The following is a 6,000-nucleotide window of genomic DNA, read 5'->3' as shown; positions in this document are numbered from 1 at the left end:
TCCCTTTCTCTTCTTTGTTCGCACAGCTCCTGGGGTTCAGCTTTGGATCTGGCCCCGCCTCTGCATGTAGGTCGCCCTCTGGCATCTTTTGGAAAGTCTGAGGTCTTCTGCCAGCGTTCAGTAGGTGTTCTGTAGGAGTTGTTCAACATGTAGATGTATTTTTGATGTATTTGTGGAGAGGAAGGTGATCTCCACGTCTTATTCCTCCGCCATGTTGCAGGTCCTCTATGAGATGTATATTTCTATGCATTCTTACTTTATATATATTAAAATTACTACTTTGGAAGGAGTTCAGTGGAAGAAATACTTCACATTAAGTACAAAGAGGCCACTGTGTACAAATAGCGTATGGAATGTTTTTAAGTTTTTATTTAAAAATCCTAACTAGTAAAATCACAAAACTACAAAGTGTTTGAGCTATAATCTAAGTGCAGAAACTAACTACTTAAAATGTCAAGGAATAAAATTCCAAACAGTTTTTCATTAAAAAGAAAATCTGCTTCTTAAGACATTTAAAAATGATATAAACCAAAGCACACACAAAAAGTTTGGGAATAAGGTAAAACTACACTTAGAGGCAAAACCAAAGCCTTAAATCTGTTCATCTGAAAAGAAAGAAAAAGGATGACTCTTTCTGCCATCCTGAGCTGTAAGCCACCACTCAAGACCCACTGACCATGGGTAAGATGAGGGTATCCTTAGCTGAGGTTGGTAACTCACTAGCTCTGAGGTGGTTGGCAGGGTGCTCTGACCTCAGACACTTTGTAGAACCCAGGCAGTGACTGTACATCTCTTCTTTGGTGCCTGACGCTTTTATAGACCTTTCTAATCATTTCTTCCCTTTTCCAGCAACTAACTTCCAATTGGAAAGTGATACTTGATTAGATACCAGAATACCCAGCAGGTTAATCCTGATACTTATTTATCTTTCTCCAGATTGATTAAATCAGATTTTCATTTCAGGAAAGAGAAATACTTAGGTTGGAGGGGAAGTCAAAATACATTCCTGGATTCACTCCACAAACATTGATTGAGTTTTACTAATACAGACAGTTGTAGCCCTGGGTGTGATCAGGGAAGGGATTAGTCTGTTCCTGACATTGGACAGAAAAAACAAAACCGGAAAGCATCATTGTTGGGGGACCTTTGGCCATGTCAATATTATCAAAACGTTCTAGAAATAAAACATCTTCACAGGGACAGTGGTGTTACCCCAAAGAAAACAAAATAAACTTCTCCGTGTATCAAGTTGTCACTCAAGTGTTATGTTGGAATAATAGCAGATGGCGAGCTTATTCAGGGAGCAAGGGCAGTGCTTTTGGGGATGTGGTTGGTCCTCCAGGCTTAAGTCATGGCTTCTCTGATGAGGAGCAGTTCAAAATCACAGTGAGAGTGACTTCCCTGGTGGTACAGTGGTTAAAAATCTGCTTTCCAATGCAGGGGATGCGGGTTCGATCCCTGGTTGGGGAACTAAGATCCCACATGCTGCAGGGCAACTACGCCCACGTGCCACAACTACTGAGCCCATGCACCACAACTACAGAGCCCACGTGCTCTGAAGCCTGCAAGCCAAAACTAGAGAGCCTGCATGTCACAACTACTGAGCCCGTGCACTCTGGAGCCCGTGCACCACAATGAAAGATTCCACCTGCCGCAACTAAGACCCAACACAGCCAAAAAAAAAAAAAAAAAAAATCACAGTGAGAAATGAGAGTGGGGTCGGGCAGCGTGGAGCTGGGCATTCCTAAAGGGACCCTGTGAATGACTCAAGACAGTGTAAAATATGGTTATATTGTTTCTCAAATATGATTATATTGTTTCCCATTGTTTCCCAGGAGGGAGATTAAAAGATTTTTCTCTGGGTGCAGTTTAGAAACTAAAGGGTTGGGCTAAGAGGAGACAGTGTCACCTTTGAGGGTGTTTCCTCCCAGAAAGATAGTATCAGACTAGCAAAATCATTTGAAAGACTAAACCTGAGAATGTGAGCAGAGGGAGAGGTGACCAGCCCTGAGAAGTGAGACATTTCCAAGTCTGAGAACCACTGATTGAGGTGCTGTGGGCATTTTGGGAACTTGGACCAGGGGGAGAAATAAACATGGGTCAGTCACACATAACCCTGTCCTCATCATGGCAGCTGCTACCAGAAGTTATCTTCCAGGTTCTTCCCACAGAGGATGCTTCTCAGAGGGCAAATAACACTAGCCGTTTTCCAGGGGCCTTGGATGTGGAACCATAATCCAATCGGCCCCTTTCCAAGTGTATTTTGATAATTACTGTTTCCTCAAACTTAGGTAAGTTCAGTACAGATTCTGATCAAGGTGACGCCGTTAGGCACAGCAATAGAATTCTGTTTCCCCTTCATATTAAGCACTGTTCACAAATACCAACACTTTTCCCACACAAAATTCAGAAGTTATATTTGATGTTTAATGGTCTGCCATGTTCAGGGATGTCTCCCACCCTGGACTGGATCACATGGAGATTTTTTGAAGTTCAGGACCCTAAGAAAGTGAGACCCTCCCTCTATCCCCAGGATTTATTATGCTTCTCTCTCCCCACTCTATTCAACGTGATGCCCAAATGATTTTTATATACCACTGGTCACCAAGACTAGGATTCTTTGAAGAGTGTTCTCCATCTTGATAACTTTCTGGAAGATTCCTTTCACCACATTTCTAACCCTGGTAGGGCCTTTGTGTAAAATTGGGTTAATCTGAATTGCACTCAATAGACATTTTAACTCCCAGGCCACCAAACACCTTTATTAATAAGCTGCAATAGAGTGAGATTAGTAACAATGATAATCATCAACATCTCTGTTTATTGAACACAAACTGGGTGAGCAATGGTGCCAGTACATTTTTTTAACACTACCTCAAATAACCTTCACAGAAAATGTAAAGTTCTCTGCTTTTTTCTCAATTGTTAGGTTGGTGGATTCGGTGCTGGCCTTGGGAGAGGAACCTGCCCACTTCCACCCAGTGAATAACTGGTAGATTCCCTCAGGTGAGGGGTTCAGAAGGTCACCGGAATTGTCAGACAACCTAAGTGTCAGGAAGGACAGACAGACTTCATGTGGTGTCAGTGGAAATGGGAAAACTGCAGACTCCAAGCCGGGGATGTTTCTATGGGATCCCAGCTTTCATGAGATCCAACTAGGTAGGAAGGGTCAAAGTGTTGGAATGTTCTAGAAGTTATAAAAGCCCAGCAACCTCCCTTCCCCCTGAGGGTGGGGACCACCTCTGTCCTCCTTCACTGAGAGCCTGTTTGCTCTGGGGACACACTGGGTTTCTAGGAGGAGGGAGCACGTGTGCACAGAGGTGCCATCCTTCCTGCCCAATTCTGGGTCAGCAGGACTCCCAGTGTCTGGTGAGAAGCCTGGGTTTGGCATTTCTACCCTGTCCTGATTCCCTGTCTTCATGACCTCATTTGCTGCCCAGGTCAGAGCAGCTCTCTGAGCCCACTAGGGGGAACGTCCTGATCCCCTTCTCCAGTCAAAGGGTCTCAAGTGAGATTCCAAAACATCTGCTCCTGGGTCCCTGCTTTGGGTTTTAGAATATTTCTGTGCATCCAGTTCCCTCTCCCAGCATGAACTGACTCAGTAGCCCTCTCTTTCTGCAGCCCACCAACATCACCTCTCCTGGAACCTGAAGCCTGGCTTCAGTGTTGGGACACCCTTCCACTGTGATCAGCAGAAATCAAGGAATTCTTCTCAAGTTCTACTGAGCTATTATGGAAATATGACTAACCCCAAGGCATAGGGTTTCCCTGCTGCATTTCTGGGTCAACTGAAGCACCCAGGAATGCTGGAGGTTGACCCCTCCTGGGTTACAGAGGTGGACCCTGACTCCTCTGGTCTTCCTGGAGGTGACAGCTGATGGGAGACCCTGGGGACCAGTCCCCTACAGAGGCTCTCCCCTCTGTGGCTCTCTTGAGACAGTCCTTGAGCTGACAAAGTTCTCCTCAGGCCCCGTAAGCCTTTTTTCTTTCCCAAGTTAGATCTCTGCTGGCCCTGAAATGTCTTGCCCTCTGTGTCTTTTAAAATGTCCAGGTCCCTGTGTTGACCCTCCTTGTCCCCTCCAGTACTTAACAAGGTCTGGCTACACTTCAGATCCACTATCTTGCTATAAACAAGGAGCTGTTGATCTTTCTTCCTCATCAATGAAGATTTGATGATGACATCACCCTGAGTCCAGACAATCCCAAAGGACAGGCTTGTAGATACCTGGTGGGTGGGGAGGATGTCTGTGACTCTCACCTGGCAGGATTGGGCCACAGAGAATGAAGGAAGGGAGAGGTGTTACTGAGTCAAAGCTCATACTGCTCACCGCATGACAGGCTAGAAAATTGAGAGACAAGTTGCTGGGGCAAGGAATAGTGACTTTATTGGGAAAGCTGGCTGACAGAGAAGATGGTGGACTCATGTCCCAAAGAACCATCTTGCCTGAGTTAGAATTCAGGCTTCTTTTATATTAAGGGGAGGCAGTAAAGTCGAACATTTCCTGGTTCTGTTCAGACTCTGGAGGGGATGTACTAATTTCTTCCTTCCTGTAGTCATTCACAGGTGGGCCTGGTCAGGATGTTTTCTGTGAGCTAAACAAATGTATTTTAGCTTAATGCTCACTACCTGGGAGACAGGGTTCCCAGATATGTGCCATTATGTATAATTTAAGTTTATAGGCAACATCGCTTTAGTGATTCACTTGTAATAGAATACAAAGCTTCCACCCTGTTACAGAGGGACAAGAGGAGGGAATGTCCATAGGAGCTGGTGTGTTGCCCAGAATAAGGGGGAAGGAGGGAAATCACAGACAATCTGGAGACCATGTCCTCTGGCTGTCACAGAGCTGTGTCCTTTCAAGTCTTGGGACTTGTGTCTAGATCACTGGGGGTCACTGCGGGCCTGGATTTGGGGCTGTGAGTTCCCAATGAACTGGATTTGCTTGCCCTGACCTGCATTAGGCTCCAGTGGCTGCCCCCACCCCCTGCCCAAGGGCATGGAGTCTGGCCAATGGACAGTCTGGAAAGAGAGAGAGTGAATAGCATCCATTGTGGATGCAAAGATGAGGGGCAGGTTAGGTGGGAAGTGGAAGGTCCCCATCTTGGCATTTAGGCCAGGAAAGGGATGCTCTTTGGAAATTTTTAAGTCTAGTCTCCTTACTCATCACAGCCTCCAGACTTTGAGAATTGTGCTTTTTAGGAGGATGTCTTTCTCATCCAAGTGACACCAGATTGCCTACTTTGACCCGTAGAAAGGTCATGGGAGATGAAAGTCAAACCAAGACCTATTGGCTGCCTGGCACAAATGAAGGAGGAGCACAGTGGCCTCAGGGGCACTGGCCTCCTTTTGTGGGAAAAATCTTCTAATGTCAGGGTTGAGGACTTGCAGAACCCCTGGGGGCAGGGGCTCTGTGGACAAGTTCCCTGGGATGTCCCCAACACATGTGACACCCCCTAGTACTCAATATCCAATAATGCCCCCTCACATCTCTCTCCTTGATTCATTTAAAGCTTTTATTTATTCTTTCCATAACTGAAAATGTGTACCGTTTGGACCTATATCATCCCATTTCTCCCTTCTCCAGCCCCTAGTAACCACCATTATATTCTGTTTCTGAGAAATTTCTTTTCTTTTCTTTCTTTCTTTTTTTTTAGATTGTACTTATAAGTGATACCATACAGTATTTGCCTTTCTCTCTCTGGCTTACTTCTCTTAGCATAAAATCCTCCATGTCCAAACATAATTTTACAAATGGCAGGATTTCCTTCTTTTTATGGCTGAATAATATACCATTATGTATATATACCACTTTTTCTTTATCCATTCATCCATCAAAGGACATTTAGGTTGTTTCCATATCTTGGCTATTGTGAATAATGCTGCAGTGAACATGGGTGTTCAGATATCTCTTCAAGTATCTAATACACCCACAGTGACTATAGCTATTAATATAATATTGTATAGTTGAAATTTGCTGACAGTGGATCTTAAGTATTCTC

The sequence above is a fragment of the Balaenoptera musculus genome, chromosome 1 (genome assembly GCF_009873245.2).
Source record: "Balaenoptera musculus isolate JJ_BM4_2016_0621 chromosome 1, mBalMus1.pri.v3, whole genome shotgun sequence".
NCBI lineage: Eukaryota > Metazoa > Chordata > Mammalia > Artiodactyla > Balaenopteridae > Balaenoptera > Balaenoptera musculus.
The sequence above is the reverse complement of the archived record's forward strand: the minus strand, read 5'-3'. Positions refer to the sequence as shown.